At 33.9% G+C, this 21,334-nt stretch overlaps 1 protein-coding gene across 1 annotated transcript in view; it reads left to right on the top strand.

Annotated features, from left to right (window-relative positions):
- The first annotated feature begins 2,945 nt into the window (after positions 1-2,945).
- LOC119073020 (soluble guanylate cyclase 88E) overlaps positions 2,946-21,334 on the top strand; it is a 47,974-nt gene continuing 29,585 nt past the window's right edge. Inside the window, exon 1 of the mRNA XM_037178342.1 lies at positions 2,946-3,505. The gene's annotated coding sequence lies outside the window, so the exon portion shown is untranslated. The remainder of the gene's footprint in view (positions 3,506-21,334) is intronic.

Here is a 21,334-nt window from a genome sequence, read left to right on the forward strand (position 1 = left end):
ACAGTTTTTAGTATTTCGAGACATTTCAAAATTTCAATCTGTCAGATAGTAAAGGATGCGTTTAATTAACCGGCGCATTAACAGATTTGAAATTTGAATGGTTTTTTTCCACAGCTACAGATTTTTGCATGTAAAGTTTCTTACATTTTTTGCAAATAGCATTTTAATAGTAGGAAACTTAGATTTCGTCAGAAGAATTTGCGAACGGAAAAATGTAAATTTATTTTTAGTCTGAGTATTGTTCTATACATCTATAATTTCTCTTAGATCGTGTCTTTATTCAAAGAAATCGATGGTGTTGTACAGCGGCTAACTGTTCAACTTCAATTAGCAGCAAAAAATCATCACGGAAAAAAATTCAATTATTCGAAGCAAATTTAATGTTGAAAATTTGGTTCGAATATTTAAATATTTGTCACAAATATTTCAAATATTTATGAGAAATAAATTCAAAATTGTTTGTGACAAATATTTTAAATTATTTGTCACATTTTTTTTTAAATATTTATGACAAATAATTTTGAATTTATTTCTAATAAATAATTTAAACATTTGTTGCAAATTTATAAAATATGTGTCACAAATAATTTAAATATTTGTCACAATAAATTTGGAATTTATTTGTCACAAATATTTAAAATATTTATAACAAATAATTTAAAATTATTTTATATTTTATATATTTGTCACAAATAAATTGCGAATTTATTTGTTACAAATATTTACATATTTGTGCCAAATATTTATATATTTGTAGAAAATAATTGTTGACAATTTTTTTTCCCCTGATGCTTATTAGTGTTTCCAATATCGCCACTTCAAGTGCTGATAAAACTTCTTGTAAAAAATTTGCTAAATGTATGAAGCAGACGGTCTTTCTACAGATTTGAGTATTCAAAGGCCATCGATTTGTTGGAATAGAAACACGATCTAAGAGAAATCATAGATGTAGCACAATACTAAGACTCAAAATAAATTTACATTTTTCCGTCCGCGAATTCTTCCTACGAAATCTAAGTTTCCTACTATTAAAATGCTATCTGCAAAAAATGTAAGAAACTTAACATGCAAAAATATGTAGCTGTGGAAAAAATCATTCAAATTTCAAATCTTTTAATGCGCCGGGTAATTAAACGCATCCTTTACTATCTGACAGATTGCAATTTTGAAATGTCTCGCAATACTAAAAACTGTGCATTTCATTTTTGAACAAACTGTATCGAAAAAAAAGTCTTCCGTCAACGAAACTGTACAAGCGATACTTTTCCCAACTATCTATAGCCGAAAATATCTAAAAAAAATACGAAATTTCAAGATGGTCGCTATTTTCTTGAAATGCCGTCAACGAAACTCTATGATTATCAATTTACTGCAACTATGTATGTGCCATATAGGCCTAAATACAATAAATACAAAAAATTCAAAGAATTTCTAATATGGCTGCTTTCCACCATTTTGTTGGACATTCTAACCCTAAAACAAATTCCACATTGAAACCTGAAACCTGAAATTCGAAAATGATCCAAAAATTTTGCGAACAAACAAATTTTTCAAATTCATAATTTCGCGCACATTTTATATGAAGCACGGCAACACTGATCTACTACACAATCATTATAATAGAGTGTTATGATGAAAGAGATAGAAATATTTTGACAAGTACCCCAAGGCAACTTATAATAAACTGGTCTTCGGTCCTCTCGCTCTCAACGTAACACGTTGAAAGAGAAAGCAATATTTTGACAAGTACCCCAAGGCAAGTTAAATTAACTAGTCTTCGGATCTCTCGCTCTGATCATAACAGTCTATAGAAATGTAGCTGTCATATTTTTGTCATATGAATGAAATAATGGCTTTCATTTAAGTGTGTTTTTTGGAAATGTGCATGAAAATGTTTTAATTAAATTTACAGAAATTAAGTAAAGAACTTCAATAAGATTTATGATTTGCCGATGAAAAAGTGTTAAGATTGAATTAATATAAGTTTTAGCAAAAGTGCGAGCGCAGTTTTCGCAAACAGATGTAGTGGTTCGATACGTATATCAAACCCACATGAAACATTTCTATTAACTCGAATATGGAAAATGTGCTGAAAATGTGTGAAGATGCTTCATTTCAAGTGGTGTTTTCTCCGGATGTAGACCACCGTTTTTAATGATCTATAGCTCGTTGAACTCGTATTGACGAGCACTTTCGTTTGAACATATTTTTTTTTTGATTTGGTTCAGTATGGAAAAGTTAAAATGTTCGCCTATATATAGGTTCCTTAGTCTTCCGTTGGTTGTTTTCTTTTCTTAGGGAGTCGACTAGCGTCACGAACCTCCGCTATCGCTTCGGTTCATGATTCATGCAAAAAGTTCGTTCATTCAGATTTACCACTGTGGGTCTATTATATAATGTGGAATTGCCACTGATTGCTTGAAAAAGCGAAATCGCTAATGACAGAAAATTATACTTTTTGAAAATTCACATTTAAATTTGCATTTCTATTTCCGTTTTCCACCAACATATGTTGTCACGTGTCACCTATAATATACCTCTAACAATAATGCCATAAGCACCATTATCACTCATAATGCCTGCTAGTAGACATCGTTACCACTCCGCAAATACAATGTTTACACAGTACGGACATTAATAGTTATTTTATATTCACCGAAAAAACAACGGAAAGAAGAACCATCAACATTACCGAATAAAATGGGAATAAAGCTCTCTCCTCTCCCAGCCATGTGTTGCATTTCGCGATGTTCTGAGCAAAATAATTTTCGCTCTCCGGAAAATTAATGAAAATGTGAAACGTTCTTTTCCATCATCATCAGTTGTGAAAACGCTTCGTTCTGGAATAGTTCGTATTTTTCAACCAAACAGTGCGGAGCATTTTCACTTAATCGCATGTCGTTATAACTGCCGGATTCGTATTTCGACAAGAGTGTATTTAACGCATTTTTTCTGCTGTAAAAACGGCTGTGTGGTGATATGCCATCATGTAAGATAACACAACATATAGATATACAAACGGTGTAAAAAGTCACAGAATTTTGGATGTGGTGTATTTAGTCGCCAATTAACCAATTTTTAGAAAGTTTGTGAAAGTGTTTCCTTTTCGGGGTGCTAACGTTCAAATGTTCATTGACACATAACAGCGAATAAAGTTCGTAAAGCGGCTCAAACGGAACGTGTTATCGCTTTCTTGTAAAAAGGATTTGTAACTTTTCACATTAAAACCAATTTGTGTGAAGTCAATTTCTAATCAAATTTCGCAAATTAATTTACTGACTAATTTAATTCGAAAAAAGTTTTTCTTTCCTAACTGCTTGGAAAATGCAATAACGAAAATAATTACAAAACGAGCGAAATGTTTTGCACACTCCCCGATTATAATATCGAAAGTTTCGTAAATTGAATTTCTTGGGGAATTTCTGTTCAAATGTTGATTGCTAATTAAGTGCATTAAATGAAGCCTCAAACTGAAAGTAATTAGCCGGAAAAGACGGATAACAAAGTGAGTATTACACACATATCAATTTGGGCTTTTATTCGAAATGAATTCCTTCGCAACAAAAAAGACTAATTTCTTTGAATGACATCAAATTTAATTAGTTACTCTACACATAGACGGAATATTCTCTGATCTCCATCAAATCAAACTTTTTATCCAACTCAAAAAGCGGACAGTAAATTCTCCCAACTCTTTCAAAAAATAAAGTCCTTCATCAACACAAAAAAAGAGCAAAATGCTATGAATTCCGTTGAATTCATGCGATGCAAATTAGATTCAGATATATAGCAATAAACTAACCAATTCACCAGCAGGAAATGTAGATTTTATACATAATACACAATATTTACGTTCCATGTAATTGGAAAACAGTATGGAAGCATATGTGGGTGGGCTGGACGAAATATTCAATTTACTTTTGCCACCAGTTGTATTGGAAAAGCATTTCCTTGTGGGATAGATGATTGATTCGAATTAACAATTAATTAACGAAACTATGACAGTGTACAATGACCTGTCAATCATATTGTGTTCGTTGAAAAAAAATTCGTTGAAAATTGAGCTAAGTTCAAGGTTAAAAGAAAATTGCGAATAGAATCCAACCGTCCATCTGCCATACTCTATACTACAGCTTTAATTAACAACATGCACAAAATTAATGAAATGTATACAATCCTACTGCTAGTGGTGAATTCTGCATGTTCAAATCGTTGTAAATATCAGACTAAAGCTCTAGCTTTGAACTCCAATTAGAAATTTATAATGAATCAGACATTTTCTATGACATGGCTTTACCAGTTCCCATATAGCGACTACACATTTCATAGCAACCATTCACACATTTTCTATGAACCACCGTTATTGCAATCCGAGACTAATAATTCCTCGGAATAATCCAACGATGGCTTTGAGTTCTCTACAGTAATTTCTGCAGAGTTATGTGCCTTCAAGAGTAATAATGCCTTCAGAGCTATCTACAATAAAATGAGACATTGACAAAGAAATATCTCATGTCTATGCATACGGACACAGCATTGCTTCTAGCATGAACATAGAAAATATTCGGTGGCTGATCGAATCGAATTAGATAGATGACTTTCTATCGTAGTATGAGTTAAAACATACAATGCAAACAAGCTAAGCGATAGCGCGTACCACTAAAGCCTCCAAATTTGACACTTGTCAATTAAGTGTTCATGCTAGGAGAAGTGCTGTGATTTTTCTCAAATATAAAGTCAAAAATATGCCAGAGAATCCTGTCATAGTCAGGTGATTAGTTTCACTTTAAAACAATCGATTTTTATTATTTATTGCTATGAACGGAAGCTGTTAATGTACACTATCGACGTAATCGTACCGATAGTAACATATGTACCATTCACCGTTTACAGCAACTGTGTAGAGATAATTTTCTGTTTCTTTGTCGTTCAATTTTGTCAAACATATTTCAAGATCTGTCGATTAAATTTTGTGTTACAAACGTTACTCAATTTATCTCAATTAAGATCGTAATCGATTCTTGACAGGTAAAAAGTTAAAAAGCTCTTCACTTGCTCTTACTTCAATTTAGGCAACCATTGAAGCAACTGATTGTTTGAAGATGTAATTTAAGTGAGACGAGAAGTGAGGAACTCAAAAATGCGAAACGTGCCATCAAGAATGTAGTAACTTGAGATTTATTTAGAGCTGCAACAGTACGAACAGTACACAGCCAAATGGCTTTCAAGTATTGAATTTTATGACCTGTTGGCTATCCGTAGGGATTTCATAATTGTACAATTTATTTCTTTAAAAAATATCATTTATGTCTGTAGACGTTAATGTTCCATCGAATGTGGAGTTTATTATGTTTCTTTTGAGAATCTTATGACCATGATTTCTCCATATACCGGTAGAATGGCACAACATCATAAAAGATTTACACTTTTGATGTGTTGGGTATTAATAATCACTCTGACAACAGCTCAGCGTTAAGTTTTGCCACCCACGAGGGAGGGACAAAAAATACAGCCTACAAAAATTTGGCTAATAAATTCAAAAAGCTTCCAAGAATTTGGAGAAGATTAAGAAAAAGCGAAAGTTTCTATGCAATAGGATATGTTTACGCTTCGACTTTCGATCCACATTTACACTACTGGGGTGTAATACCAGCAATCGTGGGAATTGAAATAACATTAATTGAGTCGAGGAGATAGAATAGGAAAATTTGTTTGCGGATCTACATCTAATTCATTAATAGTCACAATCCATGTTGTTCTGACTTTTTATCAGTTCAATAAGGACACACAGGAAAAATGGGAAAAAATAAGGACAATTCAGGAAATAAGAACATGTCGGACCACTTGCTATTTTTTGCGTATGTGGTCGAACTACCAAATGTAGAATTTTCGTGTGAATTTTGATGATTCGATGCGAAGAAGAGGTTAATGAACACACGGTAATGAGACTTTTGCTTTTGAAACTTAAACCAATTTTCTTGGTTTCCTCAGGTGGATTATATGCCTCTTTCGTAAGGGAAAACAATAGAATGTAATAGTTATTTGTGTATCTGTTTTTGACGATTGTTTTTAGGCAATTTCGCTTGTTGTAGCCCGAACGAAGTGAGGGCTACATGCGAAAGTGCCTAAAATCAAACGTCCAAAACAGATACTCAAAAAAATTTTCATGTAAGGGGTCGAAAACCTGAGAAAAATATCGAAACTCCCTCATTTTCGGCCCCGACACATGAAATATATATTATGTACCTGTTAACAGGCTTTTTAGCGAACTCGATTCCAGCACTCGCCTCCGGCTAGAGCTGGAAACCTCTAATTTACTAAAAAAAAAAAGCATTTTAGCATGTGTTAGGAAAATAACTAACTGCACCCATGTCGAAACGATTCTTTATTTCGAGGATAACTGACTGTAGGTAGATTAAATGCAAATCAGTGAATTTTGGTTTTCCTCGATTTTCGGTCATGCTTACCAAGACTTCATGCATGACCGAAAATTCGAGTAAAACCAAAATTCAATGATTAGGACTTCATGGCTGAGTAAACTGTATCGACGCTGGTTTTCCATCTGAGATCTGGAAAACATCATTAAGTTGAAAATATAAGAGAAATTGTGTTGGTTTACAATTTTCTCTGTTTGTGCTTTTAACGCTTTAAACTTTGTGAGGACCGAGAGTTGTGGTAATCTAAATATTTTCAGTTTCGAAGCTTGAAACAAATTTACAAAAAGGAGCAAATATCAGTTGTTTATTGAAGATTGAACCTTTGGCGTTATAATTAATCAATAAATTTACGTATTTTAATTGAGTAGAGTTTTTCGATTGAAATTCACTGTTTTCAGATAAACGACAGTTGCATTATGGTGATCGTGGTTTGTGGTTTTCCCATCGATTTAATATAGGGTAGATAGTAATGTCAAAGTAACTTTATGCAGACGTATGTGTAACGTAACTTACGTTTTAAGAAAGCGCGCGAAATAATGTCATACAAATATTTGAAAATAATTGAAACTCTGCATTTATCAATTTCCTTTTACTCTTCGTTTTGTGTTGTGATTCGTATTTTTTGCACTTGTATGTGTGCTATATTTCCAAAATTTCGTTCTTCGTGTCTCATCTACAGTATATTATATCGATGGGTTTTCCATATAAATACGCTCAACAGATAGGTATTAGAAACGTCATAATAAGTCTCTTTGCGTGTAATTTCCTCAAGCAGCTCACGGTGAGGTTTTCGCTACTGCGGTCAATAGTTTCGGTCAGATACCTTAATACTTTAATATAAGAACACTTTTTTCTCGATTGTCGCTTAAGAGGCACAGGTACTTTGCCGAAAAGCATACATTAGGGCGATTTTTAAATACAGGGTTTTAGTTTACTTTTGATGATATCATTCCATCAGAATCCTTTTTCAAAAATGTACGACCGCAATTCCGACCACGAATGTATTAGCTTTCATCAGAAGATAGATTTGGTTGTATCAATTTGACCAGCTCTGAGAAGAATGAGCAGTTTATGAAAATTTCATTAAACTGCTCACTTTTCTCAGAGCTGATCAAACGACTACAATCAAAACTAATTTTTATTTAAAGTTAACAGATTCGTGGTCGTAACTGCGGTCGTACATTTTTCAAAAAGGATTCTGATGAAAAGATATTAACAAAAATGAAATACGAAACACGCAAATGTAGGCTACAATTTTAGCTAAGTACCGGTGCCTCTTAAGTGGATATAGATACTTAGCTGAAATTAGTAGTCTGGTAGTAGCGTGGTCTTACAAAATCCGGCATTTCCAAAATGTGGCATTTAGGCGTCATAAGACGTCATATTCTTCCTAAATTTTCATAAACCTCTGACATTTCGCAGAACTGGCTAGTCAAACTTTAAAAAACAAAAAATAACACATTTGTGGTGGTCGTTGTCGGCCTTCATATCATTCAAAAAGGATATTTGTAAAAAAGATATCAGCGAAAATACTATACTTAAAACAAGCGCTAATATAGGCTTTCTTGTCAACAAAGCATATCCCTTCATATTAAACAATCAATCTAAACAATTTCCACTGATATTCACAATCTCCCAAATGAATCAATTGAATTAATTAATTAATTAATGACATTAAATTCCATGCAATAGGAATTTGTTATGCAAAACTATTTTATTGAATTATTTCACTCGACAAATAGGTACTTTTGAAATTGATGTTTACTTTGAATGAATTTATTGTCGGTTTAATTTTCAATTTAAAGATTATTTGAAAAGAATCTTTCCGTAGAACAGAAAAAATTTACATTTTACGTTTATACTCTCCAGACTTTCTTTTCGCAGAAAATAAGGTGACTAAAAATAAGTTTGCTTTTTGTAACGAAGCGAACGTTTGAATTGTGTAATGTTGACATTGTATTTTGTGAAGTGGATTTCGCACTGTTTGGGTATCTAGTTTTAAAACAAGGTGCAGCAAGGATTTTTTTTGAAGTGGACAACAAATGCAGCTTTTCTTTATAATTCTTTAATCTAGAATGAAATCACTCAATGAACATGATAAGATTCAAATCAAACTCGACACTTTCTTATTCCGCGTCCGGCTCTTATTAACGGTTATAAACCTTTTTTTTTTGTTGCAACACACGAACAAATCACAGACCGATAATAATTGGACAAATATTGTGTAACCGAAAAGGATTTGTTGAGCTTGGAGTTTCAATAGTAATTCTCGAAGGTAAAGAATTTACATCTTCAAAAGAAATTGGGATGTTTCGTTACACTGGATTTTTCTTTTTTTCTATTTGACTTCTTTTACAGTTAATACGATCCTCTGAGCACCTTTCAGAAACGGCAAACATATGTATCACTGAATAAACGTTAAACATTAAAATCTGGTACTTCATCTGGTTCAAAACAAAAAACGCGAAGAGATTAATTTTTGTCTAATGCTATATTTCTGGACAAGAATATTTATAATTTCAATGAAACTGAATCATTTAAATTACTGGCCGTCCCTGACGTGCCAAATTTATGAAAACAGCTCCTCGTCGTAAGGTTGACATAAAATCTTTTACTTCACTGGTTTAAGAGTCAATTCGCCAATTCGTCAGCCAAATTTTCAATTCTTTAAACAAGCTGTCTCCGATATTATTGAGTTATAGCTCATTCGATTCGTCGTTCAACTCTAGCGAACGAGTGTCTGCCATTTTTTCAAAAAAAAAACAATTTGGGTGTAATGAGTCTATAACAGAATGTCAATTAACAAAATGTAAAGAAATGATGGTGTTTTGATGGCGTTTGATATATTTTTTTTTGTAAAATTAGAGTAAAATATATGTCGAATTAATGTATACTATGTGAAAATAATGTCGAAGAAATGTAAAATTGATGGACAATGTATGCTGGTGTAATGTGTGTGCATGCCATATGATGTCAAGGGGTGTAGAATTTTTAGCAATATCTTGAGGAAGGAGGAACCCTAAAAGTTAAAACTTTGTATGATTGTTGGCCTGTCCACGGCCGACAATTTGAGCTTACCCTGACATCCACACTCACCATCCATGGCCAGCCAGCAGTCAAAGTATATGGTCAACTTTCAAAGAATGCTGTATCTCCGCAACATCATTGTTCTGAGGGGCCGACCTCAGCCACTATCACATATCAAAATTTGACCTCAGAAGTTTTGTGTTGCAGGATTTGCGGACCATTTGAAAAAAAGTTGACCTTTACGGCTGGAATAAAAGAGTAAATTTGAACCAAATTCTCATCCAAAATATATTTTTTTAGTAACGTGTCTGAGGAACAATTTTAGCCCATAACCGATCGATTCCGAGAGACTCTTTCTGAAAAAACACTATTTCTTACATTTTGCTCATAGTCGGGAATCCACTTTGACTGCAGGGAAATGGTGTAGCGGTGCAGAGTGAACATAGTCTATCTTTAAAACACCTTCGTTTTTTACTCTTTTAAGGGTTTTTGACCGATATATACTACGTCGTAGGTGAAATATTCAATATGCACATGATCGCAAAACCTCTCCAATTTGTTGAATTGCAACAGGTACAGCATGTATGTAGCTCTGGGGGTGCAATGTGTGAAAATGAAAATAGTTTGGTCAAGAGAACTAAAAATTCTCTTGAAATTATTAACATTAATAACTCAAAATTGAATAAAAATTAACTTTGTACAACAGAATTTACTGCTGCTCGGCACACATTTTAGGAAAAAGTTTTCGATGTTTTAGTGGTAGAAAACCATACAGCACAGAACATGGCTCTGTACTTTTTGTTGTTCAGTCCATATGGTACCAAACCTTAAACTAAAAACTTCCGTCATTGATACAATTGCGCTATTGCTATTGCATCCATTGTTCATATAAAGTAAGTTGAGTGTTCATGAATGAGATTTATTTATAGCACTGGCAAACTGGCCGTCGATGACCTTACTCTCTACTTACTTACACGAGACATTCAATGTGAATCGATGAGCAACGTTGAACGGATTTGTTTTATTGTTTTCGAAATAGATATAAATACTGCCACAAAAAGAATTGAATTGTAATCTCATCAATCAATCCGAAGCCAAATAATCTGGTATAATGGACTCATCAATATTTTCTCTATTTTTGGAGATTATATACCAAAAATATGAAAAAGAATGAACGGATGATAAAACTGTCGTGTGACCCACCTAACCACGTACAACTTTTTGTTTTGTTTTAATATCGAGAACGACTTGTGTTTTAGAAGTTGGTGAATTATTTATTGGAAAATTTTTCGTCGTAGTTACCTATATTGCGTTCCTGCTTATACAAGGAAGTGGATGAAAAAATACCACCACATAAGACAAGATAAGCAGCCCACTACAAATGTCTCCGATACAGGGAATAGTTTTCAATTTTTTTTCGATTATTCAAAGAAACTTTTCAACTACAATTATTAAACGTAAACCTTGTGCAGAATCAGCAACAGCAGAACATCACCAGATGGTCGACATAGACAATACCTTTGTATCGAAAACAATTCAAAGACAAGCCACATACAGTGCACACATCTATCATGTATGGTCAGGTCATCTATGTACGTACATAACACGTGTGACTGTAGTAAACAAGTTGTTTAGACTGTGTTTTGATTGTAAATTATGCAAGTAGAGTATGTTTGTTGATCAGCTGAAGAAGTTCTGCTGATTCTGTACAAGCTTTATGTTTAATAATTGTATAAGAAACGTCAGTGAAATTTAGACATGAATTTGCTTCAGATGTTTATCAGCTGATCCACGCACACAAATTGCTTCAGATGTTTATCAGCTGATCCACGCACACAAACAAAACTATTTAAAAATATTTTTACGGTCTTACCATGAGCGTGTGTGTAACTATATTTCACTTGTACAGAGACGTGTAAGCTCTTTCTTCGGGTATGAGTAGACCAGCTGCAAACAGCTGAAGCAAATTCATGTCTAAATTCTACTGACGTCGACTGTAATCAAAAATTGGGACCTCTAACAACGTAACCTACCGGTAGAGTGTTGATTGTAAATATCGACGGAACGCAGCAAGATACTATAATGCTAGATATTAGATGACATAATACGTAAACCATACGATTAATAATAATAATCAAAAAATTTGTAGCTGTCGTTACCAAGAAAAGGCCCTGCATTTACACAGGATGTAATCGATTTATCTATTTACATTCATTTGAGTGTAAAAATATACCACAATTCTCTGTCATGGGCATATTTTTCATGAAAACAAAACTGGGCTTCTGTGTGTCACACCGAATTCCGATTCACCAAAAATGGCTTATTTGTATTCGGCGATATGATACTTTGATAACATTCTGATAGGACTTCAATGTGAATAAATGCGAATGGGGAAGAGAGTCATAAATAATCATTTCTGATTCTTTTGTTTGCCGTTCGAGATTTGGCGCAAACTTACTGATTATATTTTTATCGCACACATTCAACGCCAATATTCGTTTTTTTTGTTGTACAAAATGTTCATCCGAGAATGTGGTGCAGATAAGTTGAGCGTAATTAAGGGTTTCATATGAGATTTTTCAAAGTAGCAGTAACAGAAGCACTGTCCTACATGAATTTTGTTTACTTTTTTCGATTTACATACGGGAGTGGCGATTTCGACGTTTCCTGGAATTGAAATCCTGAACGCAAAGACCAAAGACTATTTTCAAAAATTTAAATTATCGTAGGATTTCCTGAAAATTTAAGAGGTTTCGTAGGAAGCTGTATATTGGAACCAGTCAAAAACATTTTCAAAATTTTCATTATGAGACGACATACACAAGTCAAAAAATTTTGAAATGTGGTTCTGGTGATGCGGAAAGTGTCGCCGAGGTAGAATTTTCTAGCAATTATAAAATCTCCGACATTTTTTGTTGTTGATACTTCACATCTTTGCGTTTTTTCACACTTTGGCTCATAGAGGTGCTTTGGCTCTTCACATTTTCGACGGAATCCTCATATCGTCATAAGCTTCATATACATTTTGGCCAGTCAGTCAGCCGTTACAAAATGTCACACTCTTCCGATAATAGAAAAAGTTTTCATATTTTCTTCATCTGCAATCTGCATGTTCTACCTCTTACCCCTGGTATTTACCAATATTAATCTAAAGCCAAGTCTGAAGCAGATCTACGAACACTTGTCAAAGAATTTTCGAGTGAAATATTTTGTGAAAAACTTTTCTCACTGAAATCCCGGAATATGAGTGAATTGTTAATCAAATTTCTTTGAATGAATGTTGTACACATTTTTGGACTGGTTTTTACGCTAAATAAATAAATTGACATCAGCGTCTTAAGTTATGACTAATAACTAATTTACTGGAATCTCGGTGAGTAAATTACGTAAATATTTTGAACTTTATGTTTTGCCTTGTTTGATTGTAGCCCTTGTCTTCTGTAATTTTCACTTTTATTGCAGAAACATTGCTATGCTTTCAAAGAAATTCCTATTATAATTCCTAACAGATAAAAACGATCTCTAACAAATCTACTACGGGAAATTACTCGCAGAATAAGCGATAAATATTAATATTTGTACAAAAAAAAATTGTGATTTATGTACTTACTGAGTATGCATCCAGACATTATTTAAGACACAGAAAATCGTTTATAAATTTGAGACATAATATTTTCTGCTTTAAGTTAGATTTACACGTTGCGTTGAGGCTTTGATTTAAATTGATTGCCTAAAGAAAATTTAGGATTTAGTCATAATACATGGAGTTCGTTTAGACTTAATTTTACGCAACTGCAGGACACGAAACCCATAAATCATGCATAAATCAATAAAGAGAGAGGAAAATAGAAAATTGCAGAAAATTCACACTCTCCTCAACAAAAATTAAGTTTTTCCGAATTAAAAAACTAAGACCGCACATCGATTCAGGAATCATTGGGATCTCATGACAGCATATAATAAAATAGGTCCGAGAGGTAACTGAATCGGGTAATTGACCACACACCCCCAAAGGAATTTGATGGTGAAGGAACCCGGTCGATTTTATTGTACGTCTCTGAATCGATGTGCGTTCTTGGTTTTAGGGTGCATTTCGAAGAACTTCCTTTTTTTGAAGAGATGTGTGAATCATTTCCTACAAACTTTCAAAATATGCTGAAAACTCTTAAATATCTTTGGAAAATCTTCAATCAATTTTCGTTTCGAAAATCCTCTGCTAACAGATAACGAGGAATTTAACATTTTATTTATTAGATTTTTCTTATTTTTCTTTGTGTATCCAGTTGTAATACATGTCCTGTAAATCACATGTAAGTTCATTAAATGAGTTAAGGGTGGGTGGTATATACAGATTGATTAAAATAAAACAAGCGCAACAACAACACTAAAAGAATCCACTCCTGCTCATTTGCGAGTTCTCCATTTATACCTTTCAAATAATGCAACAATGTTGGTCGATAATTTTCTTACTTGTGCAGATTAGTGGCTTTACCCAATTTTCATTACTTTTGAGCAATCGAAATTCATTTTATTGTTGGTAGGATAACCTGTAAATTCTGGTATCCAATTAACAATTTCTTCAGTTCCTACATGATGTCCAGTCCACATCAGCAACAAGTAGCACTAAATTTCAAAAAATTCGTTATCACTAAAATGAAACGTGCCTACCGGCTACATACCACCGGCCTTTTGAAATGTGATATGTGAGCTGAACATAATTTAATATGTTGTACGCAACACAGCTTTCATATATTTATTATATATCTAACGTAATTATTGAGTGAATCATCAAAATAATATGGGTTGATTAAGTTACACGGTTTGACTCAAAGTACATAGATACGGCATGTAATGATGAAAATATGTTTTGCTGTGTAGATGATGTTTTGAATCGAGAAAAATAAGAAGGTACGGAACATTGTAATTAGGAATGTGTCTAAGGAAAAATACGGAAACGTCAACACATCTAATCAGACGACTGACTCAGCGCAGAAAATATGAAAACGTTTTTAAAATGTGTTATGCACAAATTACACATGTCCGACTATCCGGTGTGTTGTGGCGCGTGCAGGATTTTTCGATTCGAAGTTGTTTGTGTACTGAGGCGTGTAAAAAGAAATAGAGCAAAATCGTTATTTATGCAATGGAGGTGCAAAGTACTTTGTTAGTGGCCGCAGGCCGTGTGTCATAACACACATCGTGAACCTAATAATAGTACATTACTACGTCCTTGTTTGGAGATTTTTATTTTGCCGAGAGGTAAAAGGATGCTGCTAGTAAAGTACGTTGCATCGAGTTGCATGCAACGTTTATTGCCATAGAGGCATCCAAAGTTTGCAAATTTTGCATATTATGATGCTGAGTGGCATACAAAAATATTCTTTAGGGAACGTACGCTTTTTTCAGTGTTGCCATCATATTTAAATTATTAATAAACTTGATAAGTCTGCATTTAAAAATCAATGTATGGCTGATCGCCTAACAATACCTCCTGAAAAAGGCGTCTGTATGGCATGTAAAAAATTCATACTTATCGAGATATTGATGATTTAAAAGTGATGTCAACACTGAAACGAGCCATCAGAATAGTCGGAGCGTTTGCAGCGACAGATCCCCGTAGGAACTCGTATATCTATTGCGTACATGACCCTAGTGCGTCTGTCCCCATACTTTGCCCGTAAGCCTTTTGCATGATATCTGTACATCTTAGAAATTGCGCATAGCCCCGTACGACGTTCCTTTCAAATGTAACATAAATTTCAAATTGACCTAAAATTTTAATTTATTTCGTATAAATACACATAGGACCTTACAAATAAAACTAAAAATTAGGAAAATCGGATCAAATTTACTCGAAATACAGTTAGGGCCAAGTAGCGGCCTTAGTGCTAGGACCCCAATTTGAAACGTTTTTTTACCGTTTGTTCAAGTCATTCTATTCGGTATTCAATTACCTTTCATAAAAACGAAAGTTAGCAAAATCCGATCAAATTTACTCGAGTTATATGCAAAATACACTTAGGACCGAGGAGCGGCCTTAGTCCTAGGCCCCAAATTTAAAATGTTTTTCCACCACATTCTATTTGGTATTCAATTACCTTTCATAAAAACAAAAATTAGCAAAATCGGATGAAATTTACTCGGTTTATGTGCAAAAAACACTTAGGGCCGAGTAGCTTTTTAATTGTAGGGCCATAACTCACGGTCCATTCAACCGATTTTAATAAACTTTTTTTTCCTGAATTGGTATCGGAATATGCCCATCTTCGAACTTAGCCTCACTATTTCAACTACCATTCAGGGAATTTTTCTTTTTGAAATCGGATTTGATTTACTCAAGATTACGACGTGACGGACAGACAAAAATTGAGAGACAAAAATTGCGGATTCGTTTTCCATGAACATAGGCAAACACTTTGCCCTTACCGTCTGCTTCGAATTCCATCAATTACACACGGCATCGTAATCGTTTAAGCCCCTTTGTACTTCGTACGGGGCTAAAAAGTCATTTATGAAAAGATATTTTACCATTAGCACCAGAGCAATAATACTCAAAGGAAACAGATTACAACAGTGGGATCTTCCTCCTGCCTACAAAGGAATGTTATTGTTATCATATAACGAACCAACTACCGAAACTTTTCACCGTAATTAAATACACCAGGGAAAGTAACTCCGAAACTTTCACCGTAATTAAATACACCAGGGAAAGTAACTCAAAATTGTTTTCGCTTCAAATCTGATGAGGATTTATTCTTATTGATATTTGTCATTCAAAGTTTATTTTATAAAATGCACTTGTTATACCAAATGCATTTTCTACTATTTTCCATTGGCACAAATTTTGTGTTTGTGTTCTAGGCTAACGTAAGAAAAACAGTTGAGAAGTTGGATGATCTAACCTACATATAATTACTAACTCATATTTCGTTTAGCATTCATAAACAACTTATTAACCTCCTGCTGTTGCTTTTTGCGGTTTATTTTTGTTTCGGCCGTTTATTATCTATTTAGGTTATATTCGGCAATTAATGATTCATGCAATAACATTAATCAATAAATATTGAGTGGCAGTGGCATTTACCGTTTTTAATGTGTCAATTTATAGTGGGTATACCATTTGATAATACTATTACTACGACAACGTGTGAGTCGTTTTCATGCAACTTGAAAGCTTCCATTTTCAATGTTGACATAAAATTTGGAACAGTGACCTTGGTTAATGCTTGGAGATTTTAATGTAATATTCATTTTGATAGAAGTCGCTGCTTTAACGTTATACACTGTGTTGAAAGGTGAACACAAAATAACTGTAGTCTAGTGTAGCTAGGAGTGTTTCGCGGTTCTGTAAATATGATGTTAAAGACAACAGTTAATGGTGTATCTGGTTTATCCTTTCATTAGAATTTTTAGTGTTTGTAGTTTTTCGGTTTAAGCTTTTATATTACAGCCGAGGTGGTACGCACTTTTCGTTTGGATTAACGTGATTACCATGGTTTAACCAATGATTAACCAAAGATTGACTATCCGTTGTACCCCCTCGATTTCAGCTTACGTACCTCTCTCAATTCTCTTCAAGTCTTGCAAGTTCAAATTTTCAAGAATTTCCTTTATATTTTCCCTCATATAACTTGCTTTTTTACGTCATGAAACTGGCAAATTATGTTAGGCCCAGGGACGCCGACTTGTGTTTGGGAGTAGTGGTGCTCATACAACAAGCGAATCTGGGAGTAGTAATGCTCTTTCAATTAAAACTGGAAAGATGTAGTGGTGCTCATCATTCGAGTAGTGGTGCCCGAGCCTCGCTTGCCCTTAGAGGTCGGCGCCCCTGGTTAGGCCTAACATAATTGTCGATCTCAGCCACTTCTCAGCTTTAAGTATTTTGATCATCTGTTATTTTAGTCATCGTTGTCGCTAACATATACGTTAGCAGCCTCGTGAATAACCTTCTCTTCATATCATTTGGAAACTGAATTTTCAGTGGAAGTTTTATAGAAGAGAAGGTTTTTTACGAGGTTCGATTTCTCTCTTTATAAATAGCAAATTGTTGCGAATACTGATAAACCTGTCGATATTTTAAAAAAATGAAGTAACAGATTTTCGTACTTGTTACTACCGACAATATCACTATATATTGTCTCGATACTATATCATTCGCGTTGAGACTATTTTATCTGTTTGACATAATCTATGAAAAATCCTAATTTTGCAAGATCTAGATACCATAGAAAGTCAACGACAATGGGCGCCTGTGGAGCAATGTTTTTCTAGTGATTCATTGACTTTGAAGTTTGTTTGAAGTTTGTATTGAATTCGCTTTTTTTAACATCTCTTTCTCGCTAAGAAAGTGTGTAAAAAAAGGAAAAATCGGAACCGTTACATACAGATGCCAGTTGCCACCCAAAGGGCAAATATTCATAGGAAATCCTTTATCAGTCGAAAGAAAATGCTTGTAAATTGAAATCCATTGAATCCATGCAGAATTAATAAAAAATCCTTGGAAAACGATAGGGAAATTCTCAAAGGAATGACTTTTTGAAAAGCCTTTGTCAACTAAAGTTACAAATATCTCACCTCGTTGTCACCATTCATCCCTCGCCCCCGCATCTCATTTTATACCAGTAACAGCAGCTTTCAACAATTTTTTTCGCTCCATTATTTTACCTAGAATGGAAATGGTGACTGGTTTTCCTTCAAAATGAATTTGCATGCTCTACCGCACACCTAAATCGAATATAATAGACGAAAATTGTCCTGTTTGACCTTTCCACAGTGTGAGAAAATTGTTGCAACAACAAAATAAATACATTAAACACAAAACATACTTGTTACATGGCATGCACTATTTGATAAAACATATCACGAGCCAACCGACCCGACGTTATAAAGCTTTTGATTTAATACATAATCCGTCCCGTTCGTCGTGCCAGTAGCTTTCTGTTGTATTAGGTATACCTATGCCATTTTATTGTATGTTGATGTGTGTACAAACTTTTGCTTTCAAAAATATTCAAAGTATCCCACAAAAAAGTGAGAAAGTTAAAGTGAGTGTTCGTGTTCTCTTTTATTTGAAACTTCAGTTCATATTATCAGCGTGATATTTACTACGTTTGAGAAAATTTGATAGATTGGACATTGCTTTCATCGTTATGATTACAATTTTTTTTGATTTATGAATGACTTCTTTCTACTTTGGACATGTCAAGAAATTATTAAAATAAGGGGCAGAGGGCAGCATACAACATCTCGTCTCTATACACCAGTGGTGTATTACACCACGCATAGCTTTGACTTGGGCAATTGATAGAAACGCTTTTTATTCATTTGTCTTCTCTAGTTCTTAATAAATTAAATTAAGGAAAAATGTGCGATTTAGCCGAACATTCTATATAGAGATACGCCAATTATACGACCACTGTGATGCTGTTCCGGGTAAGAAAAATCAATCTTGTAGAAGAGATTTATCGCTCACTTTATACGGGAAATAAATTATGCGTACATTTGGGTTTATAATTTCGTTCCATTGTTCGTCAGGATGAAGCCTATACCAGTATCACCATCCGTTATATATCACTCACTATCTTCTCTAGTCTTATTATACAAATAGAAAAACCGCTTTCATATTAAGTCAAACATAACTCTTGCACTCTCTGTGTTCTTGGAGATAACAGAGTATATGTCACAGATAGTGTGCCTTAATAATTTCTTAAAGACTTACAAAGTTTAAATCGGTAGCGAACGTTGACATTTTTGTTGTTGCTTTTGAATTTAAATTGAGATTTAGAAGAAAAAGGAAGGGTCACTTCCCGATTGTTTTCGACCGATATAATTTTTGCGTCATTTGTCATTTCGTAACAATGGTGTCCGAAAGGTATAACATCAATTTCACTGAGTTTTACATGAAATTTCACATCTACAAAAAACGTTTCCCCGAAATGTCGAAGAGTTTCACCCAGGCCAATTTTTTGTAAAATTCGTGAAATATTTTACGTCTCAAACTTAATACTCTGGGGGTAAACCAATATGGTTCGTAAAATTCGTGAGTATGGCGATTTCGTAGACATTTGACATATAATATATGGGAGAAATGTCAAAAGTTCACCAAATTGCCATACTCACGAACTTGACAAACCATAATGGTTTACCCCTCCTATTAGGGGTAAATCAGTACGGTTCGTAAAGTTCGTAAGTATGGCAATTTCGTGAATTTTTGACATTTCTCCCATATATTATATGTCAAAAGTTTACGATATATTAAGAACTTTACGAACCATAATGGTTTACCGCCAATATTTTAGTTGAAAAGCGTAAAATTCGTTAAATTAAATGAGTTTCGTGAAATTCGTAAAATAAAATATAAAAACAGGCTCTGGTAGAAGACTGACAGCTCTGCTACCATTTTCAGTTTAAAAAAGCTATTATTCGACTTACAAATAGGAGTAAACTTTTCCAGCAGGGATTGACGGGACAGGAGAATTTTATGCAACAACAGACACCACAACTGTTAAAAAACTTCATTTTTCGTTGTAATTGTGAAAATAAGTAGAAAAATACTTAAAATCCTAATTAAACATGAAAATGCTCTTTACAAAATCCGACTTGGTGAACTACAAGTACCACGCAAAACTGATTTTTCTCAAACGGAATACGTTGAGCGCGATTTCTCCGAAAAGCTGTAACATTTCAACTCATTAAACATTTAGAAGAAAGACGTGGGCGGATAATCTTTGATTCAGTTTAAGTTCCCTTTCTTCAATGTTAACGGACGATGTCCAAATTGACCGCAGTCGTACTCTGTGATGTTTCCTTTTATCTTCAATCTAGTGATTTTTAATGATTAATGTGATAGAGTCGTTTTGATCCTTTTTTCTAAACTTAAATACGCTGTTTGTGATAGAAATCATAGCACTTTATCAATATCACAATATCATTTTTATTGTAACCTTCATAAATTGTTGCAATTGCAATGCTGTTTTTAATTAATGTTCATATTCTTAACTTCGTTCGGGCTACAACCCGCGAAATTACCTGAAAACAAGCATATTTTTTCATGTATCACTTCCATATAACAGATATACTAACAGGACGACCTCTTCCAATTGCGTCTATATGATAAACTAGCTCTATTAGTTTGGAGTCTGTCGTTCTTTTAGGCATGTAAAAAAACTGAAATGAGGCTCTGCCATATAAAGATAGATAGAAATTTATTCGATAAACCAAAAAAGAAAACCTAACTAAGATGTGGAAAAGTCAGAGTGGATACTTTAGCTTCAAAACATTAGCAAAATCCATCGCAGACAAATGAATTGGTATGTAACGATCTTGGCAGACAGAATTAATTGCTCTCTAGTTATATACGGTTACATGAACCGTTAAGTAGCACCTAATGCTTTCTAAAGACGTTAACGTTTGGAGAGGGAATTCACTATATATCATCTCAACAAAAATCTCTTCGAGAAAAGTGTGACGCAGTCTTTGAAGTACAATTTCTAAAATGAATGATATCGCTAGAGTTGACGCAACTGATGAATGAAACTTTAGTTCTAATGGCCTGACTAAAGTTTCTGCAAAGTTTCATGGAGATTGGCTGCGGATTTTCCGAGATCGACTATCGATAGATAGATAGATAGCCAGATAGAAACATACAGAGTAAGTTGAAAGATTTTTGATTGTTTGGAGAATGCCATTTTTCATGTGTTTGTAGTTTGTACTGAAAATGATGACTTGGAAAACGCAATATCTCCGGTTCCCGAGCACTTTGGTAGGCGTGTGATAGCTCATTTTCTTTGTATTTCAAGTGAGAATATATTAAAAATAATTAATTTGGTTACGATATTGGACATTTTGCCGAAAGTAGAATTCTCGCCTAT

This window comes from Bradysia coprophila, chromosome II, assembly GCF_014529535.1.
Source record: "Bradysia coprophila strain Holo2 chromosome II, BU_Bcop_v1, whole genome shotgun sequence".
Lineage (NCBI taxonomy): Eukaryota > Metazoa > Arthropoda > Insecta > Diptera > Sciaridae > Bradysia > Bradysia coprophila.